This window comes from Saccopteryx bilineata, chromosome 2 (genome assembly GCF_036850765.1).
Source record: "Saccopteryx bilineata isolate mSacBil1 chromosome 2, mSacBil1_pri_phased_curated, whole genome shotgun sequence".
NCBI lineage: Eukaryota > Metazoa > Chordata > Mammalia > Chiroptera > Emballonuridae > Saccopteryx > Saccopteryx bilineata.
The window spans coordinates 256732600-256754088 of NC_089491.1; the positions used below are offsets into that span (position 1 = coordinate 256732600).

General features: G+C 51.0%; 1 protein-coding gene and 1 pseudogene across 3 annotated transcripts in view; one reads left to right on the forward strand and one right to left on the reverse strand.

Annotated features, from left to right (window-relative positions):
• OSBP2 (oxysterol binding protein 2) overlaps window positions 1-21489 on the reverse strand; it is a 135052-nt gene that overhangs the window by 36835 nt on the left and 76728 nt on the right. The window lies entirely within an intron of this gene.
• LOC136324142 (charged multivesicular body protein 1B2-like) lies at window positions 8166-8729 on the forward strand (annotated as a pseudogene).

The window sequence follows — 21489 nt, forward strand, 5'->3', positions numbered from 1 at the left end:
CCGTGCTGGGTGTGGGTGCAGAGGGAGGGGCCAGCGCGGGCTGGCTTCCAATGGCTTTGACCTTGTCTGCCCCGAGGCTCCCCATCAGCCAGGGCTGTTCTCACTCATCTGCCACGGTGTGTGAGGGGAGGGGACCCCCCAGGCATCCTGTGTCTTGAACCCTAGGAGGTGTGGGCAGGTGAGGGCAAAGCAAGGTTCCTCAGAGAAACAAGAAAGAGACAGTGCAAAATGGGGTGGCCACAGGGCCCCTGACTCCCACCATCCTGTCACCTCCCTGCTCCTCTCCAAAGCCAGTCTGTACAGCCTTTTGGGTTCTGGGTTTCAAAAAGCTGCTCTCTGACAGGACTTCCCATCCAGAAACTTGATTCATTTTCCTCCAAAGCTGTAAAAAAGCTCCACTTCTAAAAATAGCTCACCTGGCTCACTGAGCTGGTTGTTTCCATAGCAACCACTCCTCCCCAGAAGTCCCCCCACGAAAGAGGGTCCCGGCCTTGGCGCAGGTGCCCTGTGGGCTCTGCAGACAGAGCTGGCTGTTAAAAGGTTCAAGGAGAGCCCCAAGCGGGAGCAGGGGTGCAGGCACAGCAAGCTCACCGGGGCTCCCTCTGGTTCCAAGTTTCTGTGATCTGAAGTAAATTCAAGGCTGGTTATGTGCAAAAGTGAGCTGCGCCTACAAAGGCGACAGGGATATCGATGGGCTGATGCCAATAAGGCCCCGCTCCGCAATGGCCGTGCCCTGGGTGCTTCATGTCCTTTTCCAGAGCAGGTGCTACTGTCCCCAGTGTACGGACGAGTGCACTTAACCACAGCCACACGGGGCTGAAGCTGGACTGCCGGGCCCAGAACCACCTGCTCCCGGACCAGTCAGGAGGCGTGTGTGCCAAGCTTTGAGGGGAGGACAGAGGGACTTGTGAGGTCTCTCTGTCCAGGTAGGTGTCTCCATGAGTAACTAGGGAGCATCTGGAGACCCCGCTGCAGGGCCTCTGAGGAGACATAAACATAGCAGTTGTCAGTTTCAACGAGAACAGTGGGCACTGCACGCTTGGCAAAACCCAGGCCTTTCCAATCTGCAGTGTTAGCACCTCGACCATTCAATTACAGCAGGTTTCATAAGTCCCATTTAGATTTCAGGAGGTCTGTTAAACTGATGGAGTACGGGCCCTGGCCGGTTGGCTCAGCGGTAGAGCGTCGGCCTAGCGTGCGGAGGACCCAGGTTCGATTCCCGGCCAGGGCACACAGGAGAAGCGCCCATTTGCTTCTCCACCCCTCCGCCGCGCTTTCCTCTCTGTCTCTCTCTTCCCTCCCACAGCCAAGGCTCCATTGGAGCAAAGATGGCCCGGGCGCTGGGGATGGCTCTGTGGCCTCTGCCTCAGGCGCTAGAGTGGCTCTGGTCGCAACATGGCGACGCCCAGGAAGGGCAGAGCATCGCCCCTGGTGGGCGTGCCGGGTGGATCCCGGTCGGGCGCATGCGGGAGTCTGTCTGACTGTCTCTCCCTGTTTCCAGCTTCAGAAAAAAAAAACAGAAAAAAAAAAAAACTGATGGAGTACGATCACAGATTGCAATCAGCCAAGGGCTGAGAAGAGACAGAAAGAGGAGGAAGGGCAGCACGGAGAACGAAGGATGGTGCCCAAGACCCCAACGCCCCTAAGTGGCAGAGCTGGGATTGACAACATGGTTTTTACAGAAAGCCTGGTGGCACTGGCCACCGCATGGCCTTGGAGGTCAAGAGATTACAGCAGCTTGCCCAGCCCCAGCCCTGAGAGAACCTGGCCTGGTGCGGGTGGGCGGGTAGGCAGCCCCACCCAGGGGCCAGTGTGGGTCCTGGGGCTCCTGCACAGGAGGAGGTCTCTGCCTCACTCAGGCAATGGGGACAGGGAGACTGAGAAGTCTTACAGGAGCTCCCGAGAGAACAAGGAGCCCAAGACCATTGACAGGGAAGACCACTGACAGAAAAGGGGCTCAGAGAGGGGCCCCCGGGGTGGGGGTGTCGGAGAGATGACTTCAGGCTGGGGTGGGGCCTCGAGAGGCCTCTGGGAAAAGGTGGTTGCCTCATGGATGCTCACTATGGGAGTTGACACGGTAGTGGCGGCATGGGAGAGGGCGCCGGTCTGGGCGGCGGGGCAGGAGCACCTGGCCAGAGCGCTGAGCCCAGGCATCCCTCAAGTGCAGGGTCTGAGGCAGGTCGGAGGCCTCAGTGCTGGAGCAGGGAGCATGGGGACCACCCAGGGTCCTTGGGAACAGGAGCGGCTCCCCTGAGGCCCTGCCAACCCTTCTGGACTGGGAAACCCAGAAGGAAAGCGGTCTGCCTTCCTCAGAACAGGTCCCGTGTGATGCCAGTCCTGAAGGGGGTCATGCAAAACAGGAATCCGTGATGAAAACAAAGCAAAACAACTTTGGAAAACAGGAAGATGCCGCTCCCCCCAAGGAGGTAGGTGAATTAATGCTGAGAAGCTGGGTCTTGCGGACACTGGAAGGAATGTCAGGATCTAATCTGGTGGAACATCAGATAATAATAAATAATAAATTGTGAAACCCTGGCAGGCAGATGGAAAGCGCAAGCCAGAATACCAGCGTCATCTTTGACCTTCATGGCCCCTCTGTGCCCCGACCCCTCCTCTCATTGATGGTGGGCACAGGCATGTCGAGGGCATCAGGAACCCCGTGTGACCACATTGGGCTCCCTAGCCTACCCTGCCAGGTGTAAGTCTTCCCCAAGGTCCTGAGGTGCAGAGGTGGGCTGCTCCCTAGCCGACCCAACGCAGGTGCAGGAGGGCCAAACCTCATGCCAGCTGGGCTTAGGCCATGGTACTGCACCCCCTCTCTGGTGTGACACTGCTGCTCTCACCCGAGCCCTCACTGAGTGGGCACGGGAGGGGCTGGGAGCTGGAGGCCTGATGCTCCCCTTCCCCTGACCAGCTGACCTGAGGCCAGCGAGTCCCTCCCTCCAGTGCCCTGTGCTGCCCCCTGGGTAACCAAAGAAAAGGAAGGAGTTCTCTCCTTGTCCTGACTGTTCAGGAAATTAAATAATTTCCTTGTTTCTAAGTTGAAGACTAACCTTTGTCCACATAACACACATTCAGTTTTTTGTTTTTTTGTTTTTGTTTTTTGTATTTTTCTAAAGCTGGAAACGGGGAGAGACAGTCAGACAGACTCCCGCATGTGCCCGACCGGGATCCACCCGGCACGCCCACCATGGGGCGATGCTCTGCCCACCAGGGGGCGATGCTCTGCCCCTCCGGAGCGTCGCTCTGTTGCGACCAGAGCCACTCAAGCGCCTGGGGCAGAGGCCAAGGAGCCATCCCCAGCGCCCGGGCCATCCTTGCTCTAATGGAGCCTCGGCTGCGGGAGGGGAAAAGAGAGACAGAGAGGAAGGAGAGGGGGAGGGGTGGAGAAGCAGATGGGCGCTTCTCCTGTGTGCCCTGGCCGGGAATCAAACCCAGGACCCCTGCACGCCAGGCCGACGCTCCACCACTGAGCCAACTGGCCAGGGCCAACACACATTTAGTTTTGTAAGTGTTGCTTTCTCACCTACTGTCCCTAAGCCTTGTCCCAGTCTCCGTGACTTGGTTACTTGTTAGCAGTTGTCCTATATCCCTTTGGGTTATGAGCTGTGGCCTCCCCGTGGCACCGACTATTGGGGCCATGGTGGGGAACATGGCCGGAGGGCTTCTTTCTGCCTTTACGGGCACTTACGGAGGCACCACCCCTCACTCAACTCCAAACATAGCAGCTCAGAAACCACTGACCCCACCTCCTACTTCTCCCATCAAGTCACCAGGCACCTCTGGGACCCCATCACTGGGCTGACCAGGAGGGGCCAGCAAGCCCAACCTGTGCCAGCGTTTCATTTCCCTCAGCACAAACATCTGTCTCAAGGCCATAGCAAGTGGGCCTGAGTGCTGCAGTGAGGTCTAGCAACACATACGTAAGAACCTGCTGACCTGCCCCAGATGGCGTCAGTGCTGTTGAGCAGGTCACTGGAAACTGCTAATATACATTTTCCTGGCCTGAAGACAGCCATGGCTGCTTATCCTTGGAAATCATCTGATAGCCATGTAATCACACTCAAGAACTTTCCACGTGCGCTGCCTCTTGGCATCAATGACAGAGGGAGCTGAGGCGGCAGGGCCCCCGGGTGGGGAGAGGGCTCTCACCACCAGGAGCTGTGGGGCCCTGCGGGGCCAGGGCTGCGTCTGCCTGGTCGATCTCCACATCCCGAAGCCAGGCATGCAGGAGGTGCTGAATGAATGGATGGCAGGAGAGAAAGGGACAGCAGTGTTCTGTGAACAGCAAGGCAAGGTACAGGTGTGAGCAGTGAGGAGGGGTAAGGTGCTCTGGGGTTAGAAGAGTCTGGGTTCATAGCTTTCCTGGTGCCATCCCTGACTCTTGAGCTAATACAGAAACCCAAAGTGAAGAGAATCACGATCAAATAATGTGCGACATGCCCGCCTCAGCCCGACCTGGGCCACACAGTCGCCGCAAAGAATTTCTGTCACCCTGCAGACTCTGGATGCTCTCCAACCTCTTCCTGCAGCGTGGCGGGTGGAGTCTCGGTCCAGGCAGAAGTCTGTGGGAAAGGCAAGGAGGGGGGCCCCAGTCCCTCCTGAGGTGGAATCTCCCACTTTGCTCCACATAAGGCAGACATGCAAATTTGTGTCTTAGAGAAACAAGGGGTTAAAGCAGCCCGTTCTGTTTAACAAGCCAAGTTAGAGACTCTCTCCCCCTTTATGAGTCAAGCGGCCCTGGAAGGTCCACTTCACTATTTATCACCCCTGTGACCTTACACAATCACTGAATATCAACCTTTAGTTCTTCATCTGTAAAATGGGTTAATACACCTGTAAAGTGCTTCACCCCGTGCCTGGCCTGCAGTGAGACCACACACCTCGGCCATTACCACCTGGCTATGAAAATGATCGTGCTGAAGGCAGCAAAATCGAAAAGCCCTGTGGAGAAAAGCCAATAGTAGTGAAGAAAATCAGCAGCAGCCCTCCTCAAGATAACCTCATCCATCTGTCTGATGCCAGAGGCAACGCTTCCCTGCCCCCTGGAACCTGCTGCACAGGGTGGGGACTGCCTCCATTGTCCCAAATCCATAACTGCCAGGGAACCAAGAATACCCAAGTAGGCGATCTCTCTGGGGTCAGGATTCCTGTCCCTTGAAAGGCAGGTGCCCCGTGATCCAGGAGCACCAGGGGCCAGGTTAACACAACTACCTGTTCACTGCCAGTCTGAGCCCCTGCAGTCAGTCCCTGAGCCCTGTCCCACCAGGCCTGCAGAGACAGCCATCTGAAGTTCCACTTATGGACAACTTGTCCCTAATGGCTACACCAGTAAAGCTGGCATAATGTGTTTAAAGTGAAGAGGCCCAGAGTGAGGCCATGAGAAAAAGGGCAGGGGTGAGAAGCCTTTGCGGAGGCTGTTTTGGCTCCTCCTAAGCCCCTCCCATCCCTCTCCTAGTTCTGGGTCACGGTCCCTGAAGCTGGGATCCAGGCACATGCTTCTGAGCAATCTTTCTGGAGGGCACTAAGGGCAGTGGGCAGTCCTCCCTCACGACCCATCATCCTCAGGGCGGCAAAGTGTCCTCAAGCTGCTGGGGGCTGTGAGCCTCACCCCAGAACTGATTGGCAGAGGCCGATAATGAGAGTCAGTGAGGCCAAGGAGGGCGTTCCTGTGCCTGGCAGACTTGAAGGCTTTTTCAGGTCCCAACCTAGTCCTTTATTGTCTGTTTTCTATGTTCCCAGGCCATCAGGGAGACTGCTGGGTGGGCAGGTCCTCAGCTTAGGTGCTGGGTCGGCCACCACCAGGCTGTGTGACTGAGCAGATACCCTCTCTGCTCCGGGCCTTGGTGTTTGCCCCTGTGAAAGGAAAGGCCTCTACCAGGCAGACCCAGACTCCCCTGCAGGAGAGGCAACCAGCTGTGGTGAACAAAGGCACACACTCAACCCTGGGCCCGGGCTTCCTCACCTAGTCACACTGTGAGAGGGGGAGCAAGAGGAAATAATCCTCTGACCATGTAAGCAACCCCCCTATCTGACAGCTCAACAGAACTGGTCATTTATAAAGAAGCCTTGGAAGCCGGGATTCACGGGACACTGCCATGGAGCAGAAAGCTGCCTGCAGGAGTAGCTGCACCAGCAGAGCAAGCAGAGCCCAGAGCCGTCGCCTGGGAATCAGGACCCGGGACTCGGAGACAAGGTCGGGGGGAAGGAGAAGGAAAGGGGCTGAGGGGCTGCAGTGGAAAAGACTCAGGGAGTCCTTGGCCAGCACCCCTGCACCCCTCCACCCCCGTCATCAGTCAGCATGGAAGCAGCTCCCGGGGAGGCTGCACCCCCATCCAGGCCCACCATCGTCTCCCTGGCCTGTCTCTTCGTGTCCGTACCTGTTGACCTGCAGTCATTGCCCACAGCTTAGAGGAAACCTATTAGCAGGACCAGTGCAAACACCACTAAGGGTGGATGGCTTCCGAGGCTGGGGAAGAGCTATCTGAGCAGTTGCTGCTAAGAAGGAAATCAATCTGAAAATAATGAAGCCACAGAAAAGTCCATATTCGGCAAGGCAGCAGCATGAGAGGAGCCTGGGCGAAGACAAATGCAGTGGAACTGAGCCTGCCTTTCCCCGCGAGGCCAGCAGTCAAGGCCGGCCACCTCTCACAGCCCCGCCCAGACCACCTGCTCGCCTAGCCTCCTTCAAAGGACAACTGCCCTCCGCTGGGTCAGGGGCTTCACTCTCAGGCTCTCGGCAATCACGTTTCTTACTGTAAGTTAGTAAATTGGTTTATTTTCTAAAAGAAATGGAAATTCCAACATGTGGTAATATGTGCCAAGAAATTAAAGGTGACTGTTCCCGAAACCTCAAAGGGGCAGTTCAGACTGCCAAGTCTTGGTGACTAGGAGCTTGTGCCCCGTCAGGAAATACTGCCTCAGGAACCTCAGTGGGGACACGTGGTAGAGATGAGGGCCACAGAGGCCAGGGGAGAGAAGAGTAGGCTGAGACAAAGGGAGCAGGAGGCAAGAGGGTAAGAATAGGAAAGGAAGAACCTTATCTCACAGCAGAGCCTGAAAAGAGGGCCAATTGCCCACCTTGGGCTGTGCCAGTGGGCTCTCTACCCCAGAGTGGGGAACCCTCTCCTCAGGAGCCACTCTGAGCCCACAAGGAGGCTCCTCACAACTTGAGCAGCAACACCCTGCTAGGTGTTGAGAGCCAGGCTGGGACCCTCCCCTCCACTGTGGGGCCACTTCATGCACAAGGACTTCTGACATATGCCACAGGGCCAAGGAAGAAACCTGGACACACCCAAAGACACACGCACCACGCAGCCTGTGAGGCTGTCAGAACATGATCCAGCAAAATCCGAAACCCCGCAGTCAGGTAGGTGGGCTTGAATTACAAGCAGTGTGCAGAGATCCAACATCTTTGGGCCAAGTTTCCACCTAAGACCCATTTCAGGCTGGCGCCATAGAAGCTTGGTGGGGCTTTCCTTACACAGGCCACCCTGTGGCTGAGAACTTTCTGGTGCCTTTGCACCAAGTCCATCCATGCTGGAAGGGAGGGGTGGGGCTGACTGAGCAGGAGTGGGGGCTGTGCTGAGGAATATTAAAGGCCATTCAGGACTAGGGGGCCTCGGGCCTTGCAATGGCTATGTCCTACAACAGGCCCCTTTTCTGGAGCAGTAAGCCTGAGGCAGAGACCCAGGCAACAGCAGCAGCCACTGTCTGGTGACAGCACAAAGCCACGTTACCATTCATTAAGCACGCTACCCAACAAGTTCCCATCAGGGTCATCACACCCCTGTGCTATGGAGTCTGCTTATGTCCCTCCCAAATGTCAAAGGCGCCCAGGTTCTGTGAGGTGAGGTGCCTAGCTACAGTCATCTGGAGGGCAGCTCTGACCTGGACTTTGGCTACTGGGGCCCTGAGAAAGAATGTGGGGGCAGTGGGCATATAATTCAGAAGACAAAAGAACAGTTTCTTTATAGTGATGGGGGGGGAACCCACCCAGAATTCTATTTCTCATAAAAATACCCTTCAAAATGTAGGTAATAGAGCCGGTCTCGTGCGGAAACAGAAAGTGGGGTCACAAATCTAGGTGCCAGAATTCAGAGCCCCCTCACATCAAACCCCTGCCGCTGTCTGGGCTGTTGCCTCCCGAGAAAAGTCATGGGACCATGTCGAATATGGAGAAACACCTATTTACCTTGACGTTTGCTGCAAAAGAACTTAATAGGAATGCCAAGAAATGCTATAAAGAAGAAAAGGCTGAAAAGGCCAAGATTTAAAAGGCTATTCAGAAAGGCAGTACAGAAGTTGCAAGAATACATGCTGAAAATGCAGTCCGCCTGAAGAACCAAGCTGTTAGTTTCCTGAGAATGAGTGTTAGGGTCGCTGCTGCGGCAGCCAGAGTCCAACTGCAGCCCCAGTGGGCAAGGTGACCACGCCCATGGCAGGCGTGGTTAAGTCTATGGTTGCTACATTGAGGAGTATGAACCTTGGAAAGATTTCTGCCCTGATGAACAAATCTAAACACCCATTTGAAACACTGGGTGTTCCAACATAACCAATGGAAGGAAGACACAGTGAGTACCACTATAACCCTAGTAACACCACAAAACCAAGTGAGCATGCTGTTTCACGAAATGGCAGATGAAGCTGGACTTGATCTCCACATGGAACTACCATAGGGTCAGACAGGATCCCTCGGCACCAGTGTTGCTTCCACGGAACGGCCTTGATTACCATTTACATTTTCTTAGGATTGTTGATTGTTTTTTGAGAATCTAGGCCTACATTTTTAAACCAACAAACAAAAAAGTAATGAAGGAAATAAAACTGAATCAACTAAAGTGACAACTACCATAAGCCCTAGTTAAATGTGTTTGTCCTTTTATCTTAGGCAAAAACTCTTTAACAGCTGGAAGAAACGAAGTAGAAATAAATGTTAGAATAAAAATGTTTTGCCCAGCCAAGCAAACAACATCCTGACCAATGGACATGAAATGGGGTGTACAGCATCAGGGGCGGGGACACAGAAAAGCCCTCAGGTCAAAAGACAACAACTCTGGAAAGCCAGAATCCTTGGGGAAAAGCATTTGATGGACAACTGTACGACTTTCCTTCTGCCCAGAAATAGCTCTGTTTAACCCAACAGAGTTCATTGTTTAAAATGAACAAATGCCTGACATTTTCTGCTATAACAGTCTCAAATGTGGTGTGTGTGTGTGTGTGATATATATATATATATATATATATATATATATATATATTTTTTTTTTTTTTTTTTTACTTTTCCGAAGCTGGAAACGGGGAGAGACAGTCAGACAGACTCCCGCATGCGCCCGACCGGGATCCACCTGGCACGCCCACCAGGGGCGACACTCTGCCTACCAGGGGACGATGCTCTGCCCCTCCGGGGCGTCACTCTGCCACGACCAGAGCCACTCTAGCACCTGGGGCAGAGGCCAAGGAGCCATCCCCAGCGCCCGGGCCATCTTTGCTCCAATGGAGCCTTGGCTGCGGGAGGGGAAGAGAGAGACAGAGAGGAAGGGGGGGGGGTGGAGAAGCAAATGGGCGCTTCTCCTATGTGCCCTGGCTGGGAATCGAACTCGGGTCCCCCGCACGCCAGGCTGACGCTCTACTGCTGAGCCAACCGGCCAGGGCCAAATGTGGTATATATTTTAACTAGTACTGCATATTACTAATCTAGATTAGGCAGGGAAGGTGTTTTTTATTACTTATTGCATGATTCATCCATGAAAGAATTTTAGCATTGCATTAGGTTCTGTGGAAGAGCAGATGGGTTCAGAAAATCTTTCCATTTGTTAAATCATGAAGGCATTCAAAGTGCAATGATGGAGACATTTTTGCTTAAGTATTCACTATTCATGTATGTTTCCTACTGTAAGTAAGAGTGTGTATAAATGAAGATTATTTTCACTGGTTAATGAAGTGAGAAATAACTCTTTTTGCTAAGTTTCAGTTAAACTTTTTCAACATTCTTGGTACTTGACTATATGGTATGACCTCAGTGTGGTAATCTTCTTTCATTTTGTTTATAATTGATGCTCTACTTAAAGGGTAAATTTGTTTATAATGGAACATACTGGGGAGGCCGAGAAGAGATCATTGCTGACTAATAGAATAATCTTATTTTCCATTGGTAGGAATTTATAGCTTTTTTTCTTCTGAATTCAATGAAAAATGTTAAATCGTGAATGTGGCTTACTTAAATCTAGAAATATAAATGGTTCTAAAAACAACTGTTCATAGTTTTAACAGCCATATCAGATTTGTTTTTTAAAAAATATTGCTCTTTGAAGCCCTGGCTGGTTGGCTCAGTGGTAGAATGTTGGCCCGGCATGTGGAAGTCCCGGGTTCAATTCTCAGTCAGGGCACACAGGAGAATCGCCCATCTGCTTCTCCACCCCTCCCCCTCTCCTTCTTCTCTATCCCTCTCTTCCCCTCCCGCAGCCAAGGCCCCACTGGAGCAAAGTTGGCCCAGGCACTGAGGATGGCTCCACGGGCTCCGCTTCAGGCACTAGGATGGCTCCAGCTGCAATGGAGCAACACCCCAGATGGGCAGAGTATCACCCCCTGGTGGGCATGCCAGGTGGATCCCGGTCAGGCACATGCAGGAATCTATCTGCCTTGCCGTTTCTAACTTTGGAAAAATACAAAAAAAAAAAAAAAAAAAAAAAAAAAAAAAAATATATATATATATATATATATATATATATATATATATATATATATATCTGTGTGTGTGTGTGTGTGTGTGTGTGTGTGTTAGTGTGTGTGTTAGAATCCATGGGAGTCCAAAAAGACCAGAGTAACAGGCTTTATTGAAAGGAAGAAAGGAACCCTGCCGGGCTGACTCGTAAGGGAGAGTCACGGGGCCAGGCACAGCCTGGGACTGGGTTTTAAGGGTTTGGGGGAGGGGAGTGAGAAGGGTCGTGACATCATTTAATTGGCTGTTGGACAAAGGATTGTCTTTTATGGGAGTTTGCCAGGACTTCTCGGCTTGTGACGTCAGACGTCCCTTTGCGGTCGGTCATCTGCTGCGAGCCCTGAAACAGACTTACTGGCAGGGTTAGAGAAATGAAACCTAAAAATATGTTGCTCTTTGATAGTCACCAAATTTTACTTTGGATTTATTATCTTATAAGTATAATAAAAATCTTAAAGTATATAAAGGTAAAGTAAAGATATGTTCAGGCACAAAAAACCTGAGGGAATTGTGGCTGGCTGACCTTTAACAAAACTGGTTAAAGGGAGTTCTTCAAGCTGAAAGAAAATGATACCAAATGGAAACTCAGATCCAGACAAAAAAACAGAGTGCTAGGAAAGGTAACTCTATGAGTAAATATAAAAGACAATGGTTTTCTCACTTTAAAATTTCATTCAAAGATAATTGACTATATAGAACAAGAAAAAAGTGGGGTTCATATCATCTTCAAAAGTAAAACAGGGCCCTGGCCAGTTGGTTCAGCGGTAGAGCGTCGGCCTGGCATGCGGGGGACCCGGGTTTGATTCCTGGCCAGGGCACATAGGAGAAGCGCCCATTTGCTTCTCCACCCCGCCCCCTCCTTCCTCTCTGTCTCTCTCTTCCCCTCCCGCAGCCAAGGCTCCATTGTTGCAAAGATGGCCTGGGCGCTGGGGATGGCTCCTTGGCCCCTGCCCCAGGCGCTAGAGTGGCTCTGGTCAAGGCAGAGTTACGCCCCAGAGGGGCAGAGCATCGCCCCCTGGTGGGCGTGCCAGGTGGATCCTGGTAGGGTGCATGCGGGAGTCTGTCTGACTGTCTCTCCCCGTTTCCAGCTTCAGAAAAATACAAAAAAAAAAAAAAAAAAAGTAAAACAGGACACAGTAGAAAGGGTGGCAGAAGAGGAAAAGTACCTCGTTGTAAGACTCTTACATTATAGCTGAGATGGTATATAATTTGAAGGAAGACTATCAAGAGCTAAGGATGTGTAATGTAAACCCAGAGCAACCACTGAGAAAAGAACGATGTATAGTTATGAGCTAATAAAGGAAAGAACATTAAATACTAAAAATAACCACAGATGGCAGGAAAAGAGAAAATACACATACCCAAAAATAGATTAGACCAAACAAATAGCAAAATGGTAGATTTAAACTAAACCCAGCCATATCAATAATTACATTGACTTAAAAACTGGTCTCGAATTAAAAGTCAGAGACTATTAAACTAAATTAAAAAAAAGCAAAGAAAGACTCATTATATTCTATCTATAAACTCCCTGTAAATAAAAGCACAGATAAAGTACCAATCATATGCTTTTTCTATGAAACACACTTTAAATATAAAGATACCAATGGGTTAAAAGAAAACATTAGAAAAAGAAACCAATGGCAAACAGCAATTACAAGAAAGCTGCACTGGCCTTATTAACATCTGAAAGAAGGTCTGAGGACAGAAAGAAAGAGGGAAATTTCATAATGACAAAAGAAGTCCATTCATCAAGATGACACAAATTCCTGAATGTGAATATATCTCATCACTAAGCTTGAAAGTACATGAAGCAAAACAGAAATAAATGGAGAAAGAGAAATCTACAATTATTATTAAAAAGTTCAATACTCTCTTAGCAATGAACAGAACTAGACAAAACGGACCTGTGGTGGCATGGTGGATAAAGCGAAGACCTGGAACACTGAGGTCTCCAGTTTGAAAGCCTGGGCAACTCAGGTGCTGCAATGAAGACTTGATGCTTCTCATCTCTCTCCCTTTCTGTCTGTCTGTCCCTATCTGTCCCTCTGTCTGTCATACACACACAAAAATACAACAGTGCATACATATGGAGACTAGTGGCTGGGTATGCGACTACTCACTAAGGCTAGGACCCACCAACTTCTGTCTGTTTCTAAGTCTCAGCTCCCACATTTGCAAAATGAGATGGATGGACCTCAAACTACCTGGGGCTCAGGGTGAAAGAGATCAAGGAATCATACATGCAGGTGTATTGCACCAGTTCTCAATGCATAGTAGCTATTATTCGTGGTTATAACTGTGCAATAGAATTATAGGTACTTTTTATTTTCTTCTAAATGTTTTTGTTTACTAAATTTTCAACAATGAGCATGAATTATCTCTGCAATCTAGAAAAAAATCAAATTATTTTAACAGCCAAATGGCAATGACTGGGGATTGTGTGTTTGGCTTTCTATCCGAGTAGTGAACAGCTGGCTTGGTGGCCTCCCTCTGTATGACTAACAGCTTGGCATTCTATGGCTACATGATTTCCCCTCATGTGGGTAACTGAACCCTTGTCAGATCAATGTGAGAACTTCCTAATTCAAACTCGGAAAAATGTGGGAAAAACCCGCAAGTGTAATGCTACATTTCCCATGAGGGTAAGAGCTAAATCAAGACAAAGGCCATTTAAGAAAACTCCAACTCGGTGCAATTCATGGGGAGAAACTCCCAGAATGCCTGGCAAGCTGGGCAGTCAGCCCCAGATCCCCTGCACAAAGCCACCAACACCTGCACCAGGGGTCATCCCCCATCCTTCTCCAGAAACCCTTCTAGCTCATTCAAAATGCTGCCACGTTTCAGAGCCCCCTGAAAAGTTAACAGTCCCCGGGGAACCTCTGCTGTTTGGAAGGGAGCGTGGGGAAGGGAGACAGCCTGGCATTTCTAATTAACAGCAAGTACAATCAGTCCTTACTGATGGCACTTATCTGCAACCCACTGAGTTACCAACTTCTCACCATACAAGCAGCAGCTCCTCCTAGCCCTGGGCTGGCAAGGAGCAGGTATGGGAAAGGGAAGATAAAAGTGGGTGAGACAAAGGTGAACTATTCCTGGCAGTGAGATGTTTGCTCTTCTGCCTGGCCCAGGAGAAGAGCCAGCTCTCCACTAGAAAGAGCCACCGGAGGTCAAGGTGAGGGGAAGGTGGGCACAGAAATGCCATGGACTAAAAACAATTAACTGCAGGGCTGAGAAAACCAGGGAGGGCACACGACCAGCACAGGATAAGAAGAGCAGGAGCACAGGGTTCTGGTAACCATAACCAGCCCCACGGCAGAAGCCAGCCCATGCCGGGATCTAGAATGGTCCCTGGGAAAGCTAAAAGGTGGACAGAACTCAGTCAGACAGCCACTGCTAAACTCTGTCCACTTCCAGCTAGATGACTCCAGGAGATGGAGGGGGCGTGGCCATCCCATGCATGTGACCCATGCAGTCACACAGGGCTGAAGTCAGAGGGGCGCCATACTTGGTTTAATACTTAGCTGTCTCTGTCTTGAAACCCTTAATAATTCTTGAACCAGGAACCTAGCAGATCCCGCTGGGAAATGACAGTTTCAGGGACCACTTAGCTGAACCCCACCCACCAAGCAAAGTGGAACGGTTGCCAGGCTTCTAAGAAGTTCTGTCTGGTTTGGATTCCAGCCATATCCAAAATAACACCAACAACATTCATAATACTTCCCTTTGGGTTTCCATCTATGTGGAAGATGCAGCTGATGGGCTATGGAAGGACAACCACAAATTACAATGACCTGAGGAGAAAATTCGTCCTTTTTGGTTAGTCAAATGCAAGTTAAAACACTAACAAGGCACAACATTACGCCTGGTCAAAAACACTGTCAGGACAATGAAAGTTTAATGCAGGGGAGGTGTCCACACCCAGCCCCTAGAGCAACACGGACCAGAACGCTTTGGCCAAAGGGCGATAGGTGCCACAGGAAAGCAGTAGCACCCTTCGACTCAGTGATCATACTCTTGGGAATCTGCCCCAGAAAGAAACACCAAAGAACATTTTAAATGCCAAAGATGCTCAGGCAACAGCTTGGCTCTGACAATCTGGGAAGAACCAAAATGTTTAACAGAAGGAAAGGCAATCCACAGCCACTCAGTAGATACAGAGTAGGCCTGCGATAATGTGGGAAAGCGCTTGAGATGTACAGTCATGTGAAAATGGCAAAACTTCTCATATCCCAATGATGTAAAAAGGATGCTCACATAAAGGAAAAATACTGACTAAAAATAAAGACCTAAAAACAGTGACCTCTGGGGTACTGGAGCTATGAAAACACCACGATCTTGAACATCTGGAATTGTTGCCTTAATGGTAAATAACCCTTAAAAATAATAAATGTAAAGGGGGCAGAGGATTGGCTGAGGTGAACCTCAGAGTTTGACCAAGAACAAAGCTCGTGTGCATGCATGTGGGTGGGTGGGTGGGTGTGTTGGAGGGGGGTGAGGAGTGGGTATGAGAAGAGAATTTTATCAGGCAGATGAGCCTCTGCCAAATGGTAAATGAGCTCACAGTCCTGCTCCAGGGGTCCCACCCCATACAAACTGTTCTGCTTCTGATGTAAAAATATCCTGGGAGGGGAGGAATATACCCAGGGGGCTTGGCTGGCTGTCAGTTCTAGCCTCTCAGGAAAAACATCTGGCCTCTAACCAGAAGTATGCTGGGCATGCCAGGCCCTGGAGGACTGCCAAAGGGCATTGCCAGGTGGGGATCTGTTCCCCAAGTGGGGCCTCCTTCCGCCTCACCACACCGCCCAGCCTGAGCAGCTACTATTTCTGAAGATGTGCGTCAGGCATCATTATTCAACACACACGTCAGAGGGAAGCAGTACATAAAAGGAAATTTATCTCTGGCAGCCCAAAGCCCATTACTTCATCTTTATTCATATTGTTCATCTATTTGATCAGATGCTGCTGCCAGTCTGAGCTGACTGGCACTTGACAGGAAAACCAGGTGTCCGCAGAGGGCGGTGCTACACAACACTCCTTGAGGAGGTCAGAGGGAGCTATACCTAGAGCAAGCCCGTCAGTCCTGGGGCTCCAGCCTGACTTTACACCACCAGACCCAGGCTGCCCCGCTCTCCACACAGGCTCCGAGGCTCCTGTCCCCACTTCTGCTGACCACCCCGAGGCCTTCCTACCTGGCTTCCCAGGGCCTCTCCATGTCCTGGTCCCACTTTGGCCTGTGCCAGGCTCCCTGTAGGGTCATTTCTCTTAGCTTGGCAAATGGTCAGCTCTCTCTCTCTCTGCCTGGAGGTGACAGAAGTCGTGGATAGTCCTCAGGACCCCACTAACCACTGCTCCTGTTAAATGTTTATCATTAATAGGGCTATTACATATGGTTGGGCAGGTTACACAACCCTAGCTGGCACCTTTCACAATAGGCACTGTAGATTTTTTTATATATATATAAATGTGTCCAACAAATGAAAGAACACTGTTCAGACAAAGTTGGTATATTAAAAGTTTCAAACAGGTGCAAGTAAAGGGTTTTGAGGAAGGAGTACGCTTTTCTAAAGATGGGCACCAAATGGGTCCACTGCAGCCCTGCACACCAATCTGCCAACAAATGAACCAGCTCCCCACAAAGCACACTACACCCGCAGGCTCGCCGGGCCTCTGATGGCAATAGATCCCTGGCCGAAGCCGCCCAGGGCCTATCACAGCCTCGTCACCCCCACACCGCTAATCCCCTCCCCATTGGCACGCTGTTGCTAAAGAGAATGGCTGTGAACGCATGACCTGCTTCTACTCTCTGCTGCGCCTGAGGCAGAGGTCACTCCTGAAGTGCACTCACCACCCGGAGGCTCAGAGATGGCGCAGACAGGAAGCCTGTTGCAGAGGTGAGCTAGAGCACAGCTAGCCCAAAGCACTGGGGAGGCCTGCTCGGCCTACCTGTCCTGCCCCTTCTGTCTCTTCCCTGCCTTTAGCTCTCCCCTCTCCCTACACAGCGACACCCACAGGCACGCATGTGCATGGTCCCCCTTGGTGCCCCCAACATGCTATTCTCCCAATCCCGGACACCTTTGCATGTAGCCCACCCAACCCACCCCCTTAGGTACTGCCCATAGAGGGCCCTCCATGCTGTACTCCGCTGCCCACCTCTCCACCCCCAGGCAGCGCCCTGCCTCAGAGCCCGTGGACTCTCACGTCCCTCAGGCTGTGTGTACACTCTCAGATCTTCTCTCCATGGCATGACTGGCACCTCCTGGGCTCTGCGTTCCACCAGCCAGGGTCGTGGCCCACCATCTGCTAACAGTGTGGGAAAGATCAGAAGGATGCTGCCCAGGCTTCAGCCCTTCTGGGTTCCTGTCACCTGGCTGTGGACACTGTGTGCCCCACACAGCTGCTAGGACAGTTCTCAGCACAGAGTGAATGACCAGATTTTCTGCTAAACAAAAGACACTAATTACTCTGTCTTCTCTTACCATTTACTGCTCTTCACTCGACTCAAAAGCTTCAAAATATTTGAAACTTCCCTCTGCTATTTAGCCTCTTTCAGCAAGAACCCCCTCCCCATCACCACACTCAACATTTTCCAGGTTCCACCCCAGAAATTGAGCCCCCAAGCCCCTGACTGTGGCTTCCACTCAGGTCAGGCTCCTCGAGAGTCCAGCATCTTCTCAGTCTATCGCCCTCCCTGCCCTTTGACCCTCGATTCTGTTACTGTAACATGGTCAGTGCTGGCAGAACGTGCACGCTCTGGTCCTGCTTCTGCCTGTGTGATCTTAGGAAGGTCACCTCTTTTCCTTTAGCCTCAGTTTCCCCATCTGTACAATGACATAGCTAAGAGTCAATGTATCTGCTACCCCTGATAGAGCCCCTATATATATCAATACATACCAAGGCCTTCCCATTTACCCCTTATTTCATGCTCCACCAGATGGGGATGCTGGAGTGGCCTCTCCCGCATCACCCCCGGGTCTCATCTCTGAAGTCTAGACTTGTACCACGCACAGAATCCCATGGATGCCTGGCAGGCTGGCTCACTGACACTCTCCTCAGCCTCTGTGAAAATTACAACAGTGAAACATGGCTCCCTGACTGGTATCTCCTTGTGAAACAGTATGTATGCATGTAAGTATAGTGGGAGAGATGCACACAGTAATAATAATATTAATACTACTAGTAATACACAGCTACCATGTGTCAGGAGGAGGCAAGGGCTTTTATATATTATAGCTGTCGGTTAATTCACCAGGTGAATTCTTACCTATAGAATCCTACAGGTAAGCAGACAGAGGGTCCACCAAGTGACATGTCTATAAGAGAATGTCCTATTTTCATGTAGCACACCAAGTAACAGCGAACTCTCACAAGGCCAGACGTCCTTCCTCTCCTTGAGCACAGGAAGGACTTAAATGAGGTAGGTGCTACCCTGAAGCCTCCTTCACACCACCTCTAGAGCCAGCAGATCGTACGCCCCTTCTTGCCCTCCTTTATGATCCAACCAACCAGTGGGGCCCACTCCCACCTCTCACCTGTCATGAGACCCCAACGCCTCACTCAAATCTGAGCACTTGTCTGCCCCCATTCTTCACCTGCCTAACCCACCCATCCTCATCCTCCCATACCCAGCTGGGTGTCACCTCCCCCGGGAAGCTTTTCATGATGCCTCAGGTTTATCTAAGAGCCTCTACCTCCCACAGCTCTGACCTTTTCCTGTTGTCCCAGGGTAGGCACTCACTATAGTGGGACTAGGAGGGGGGGAAGCGGGACAGACTCCACCCACTGCTCTATCCTGAGTCGGGAGAGTGCCACTGAATCAGGAGAAACCCCAGAGGAAACACAGGAGGCTAAGGACCTCAGCTGGAAGGGGAAAAGTCCAGCTAAGTATGCACTTGCCACTTGGCCTCAGATGGCCCTTCCCTCTGTTCATTTCTATGCTGGTAGGTTGGTTATGGAATAGCAATTATGCAAAAGTGCTGAGTACTGAGGGTGGGAGGGGTGCATCAGACAGAGGTGAGACCCTGCCTCCACCTGTGGGAGCACACAGCCTCAGAGGAGCCAACTTGTACTCAACCTGGGCTGCAGCAGAAGGGACCCCCAGGAGAGGTCTGAGGAAAGGGGTCACTGCCAGCCTTGGTGGGTAGGGGGAGCTTCAGGAAGAGCTGAAATGGGCACTGGGCCTGAAAGGATGAACTTGATTAAAATGTGAGGGATAGGCAAGGACATCTGGCCAGTGGGCAGAGCAGAATGAGGCTGTACCGTGACGCCAGGCCCAGTGAGGCGGAAGATGCGCATCCCCTGGCACTAGGAGGCTCATCTGCACACGCATGCGCGATGACTGGAGCAGAGAGCCTCAGTCCTTCCTCCCAGGTACCCCAGCAGACAAAAGACCCTGCCTGTAACTTTTTTTTTTTAATTCATTTTAGAGAGGAGAGAGAGAGGGAGAGAGAGAGACAGAGAGAGGAGAGAGAGGGGGGAGGAGCTGGAAGCATCAACTCCCATATGTGCCTTGACCAGGCAAGCCCAGGGTTTCAAACCGGCAACCTCAGCATTTCCAGGTCTACGCTTTATCCACTGCGCCACCACAGGTCAGGCGCCCGTAACTTTTTGAAGGACCCTACACCCTGAGGCTTCTTTGAGAATGGCGCCTGTCCTAGGCTTCAAAAATGCAAAAAAAACCCCAAACAAACCCAAAAAACCCTCAAAACAAGCCCTCTCAGAACATTCAAGTACCTGGCACTCACATCCCTGATCCCTCCGTTTCCCTGCCACATCACCCAGTCTCTGCCAAGTACAGTTCAGCAATTGACATTAACAAAAAGTGCTACCAGCCAGAAGATGGAGGCTGGGTGGTGGGCATGCAGGGGCTCTCGGAGGTCCCAAATGAGAAAGTGACAACCTTAGGAATGTGTCAAAGGCAGGGCTGCCCAAGGCCACCTGGCCCTGACCTCTGGTAAGGCCAGAATGAGAGGTCTCTATTTTCTGCAATTTCAGAGCTTTACATTCTGAAAACTACATCTTTACATAAAGAAAAGATGCAGAGGGCCTATATACATTTGTGTGTGCACATGTGTGAGTGCCAAAGGCTGAGAAGTGAGCTGCCAAGGGCTGAATTCAGAGCTTATAAGACTAAGTGGACATTTCCCCATTTGGCACCTGGCCATTTGAAGCAGAGACACACACACACACACATAGATAAATAGATAGAGATACATTTCTAGGTATAGATACACAGAGTATCTCATTTCAACCTCCCAAACAGGTAAGTAGCCTTCCTATCATCTTTTAGATGAGGAAATTGAGGCTCAAAAAGGCTAAGAAGCTAGCGGAACGTCAAGTGGTAAAGGAGCAATCTGCACATGGCACTGCCCACTGAGGAGCAACCTCCTATCAACAGACTTGTCCCCAGGGCCCCTTTTCATGTGCCCACGTGAGAGAACAGGGGGGAGGCCAGTCTTTCTCAACCCACACCTCCCCTTATTTATGGGGATGGGGACAACTAAGGCCCACAGAGGGGCAGGATTTGCTCATGGCCACCCAGCCCAGTAGCTCTCAGGACAAGAACCCAGACCCCCTGATGCCCAGCTATGCAGAGGGATCCCGAGCCCCAATGCTGTCCTCCACTGAAATGGTCACTTAGTCCCCCCCCCCCCAGGGCAGGCTGCAAGCCCAGCTTGATACAATTTCTAAGGAGAAATTTGACTGGAGTGACCTCTCATTTCAATACCTCTCAATGTGTCTATACACAATGGAATACTATGGGGCCATGAAAAAGAAGGAAATCTTACCTTTTGCGACAACATGAGTGGACATGGAAACTATTATGTTAAGTGAAATGAGCCAGGCAGAAAAAGAAAAATATCATATGACCTCACTCATTTGAGGAATCCAATGAACAATGTGAACTGAGGAACGGAACTGAGACAGAAGAGGGATCAAAGGGGCCAGAGGGAAAGGAGATGATAGGATGGGATAAACCTGAAGGGAAGGGGGGAGGATGCTGTGGGGAAGGAGGCAAGGGAGATGTTGAGGGGAATAGGGGGGAGGGGGATATATTTGGGGCGACACTAGAATCTATGTAAACACAATAAATTAAAATCAATAAAAAAATACCTTTCAATGTGTCTGAAAAGAGGCCAGTCCCACCCCCATGCCTGTCACACCCACAGCAGGAGGGACCAGGAGGCTCCCACCTCTCGATGCTGACAGCTGGCCACGCCTCCCGCAGCCCCCAATTCTGCCTCTCTCATGCCTCTCTCTTTAGCTGCCAAGGTTCACAGGCATTGTCCTGCCTGAGTGTTTTTAAAGAAATGTATTTTGGCCAACATTTAAAAACTGAGAGAGTTCCAGTTTCTCCTGAAAACTCCGTTCTGGCCTTCCTAAGCTCACTATTACATAGGGCACCCAAGGGAGACACACTGTAGCTTGCCCCCGGGGCTGCTGACACTAAGGCTGAGTCCTTGATACTGCTGACCACTGCACTGGCTCCTGGGCCTCCCTGCCAGCACAGCAGGCTCTGCTCCAGGCCCGGCTCTAAGCACCATGCCCAATACACCACCTCCCTGAATCCCCCACCCCCGGGCCCACTGCACAGAGTGGGGCACTGACAGCAGGGGGAAAGGGAAGGTCTGGCCCAGAAGTTCTGGCAAAAAACTTGTTACCCTGTCACCACTCTTGAGGTGCAACTGCTTTGGTCACACCTGACAAAGGTGAGCATTCATCCCACAACCAGGCAGAACGCAAGTAGATACCAAGCCCAATGCTGCCCT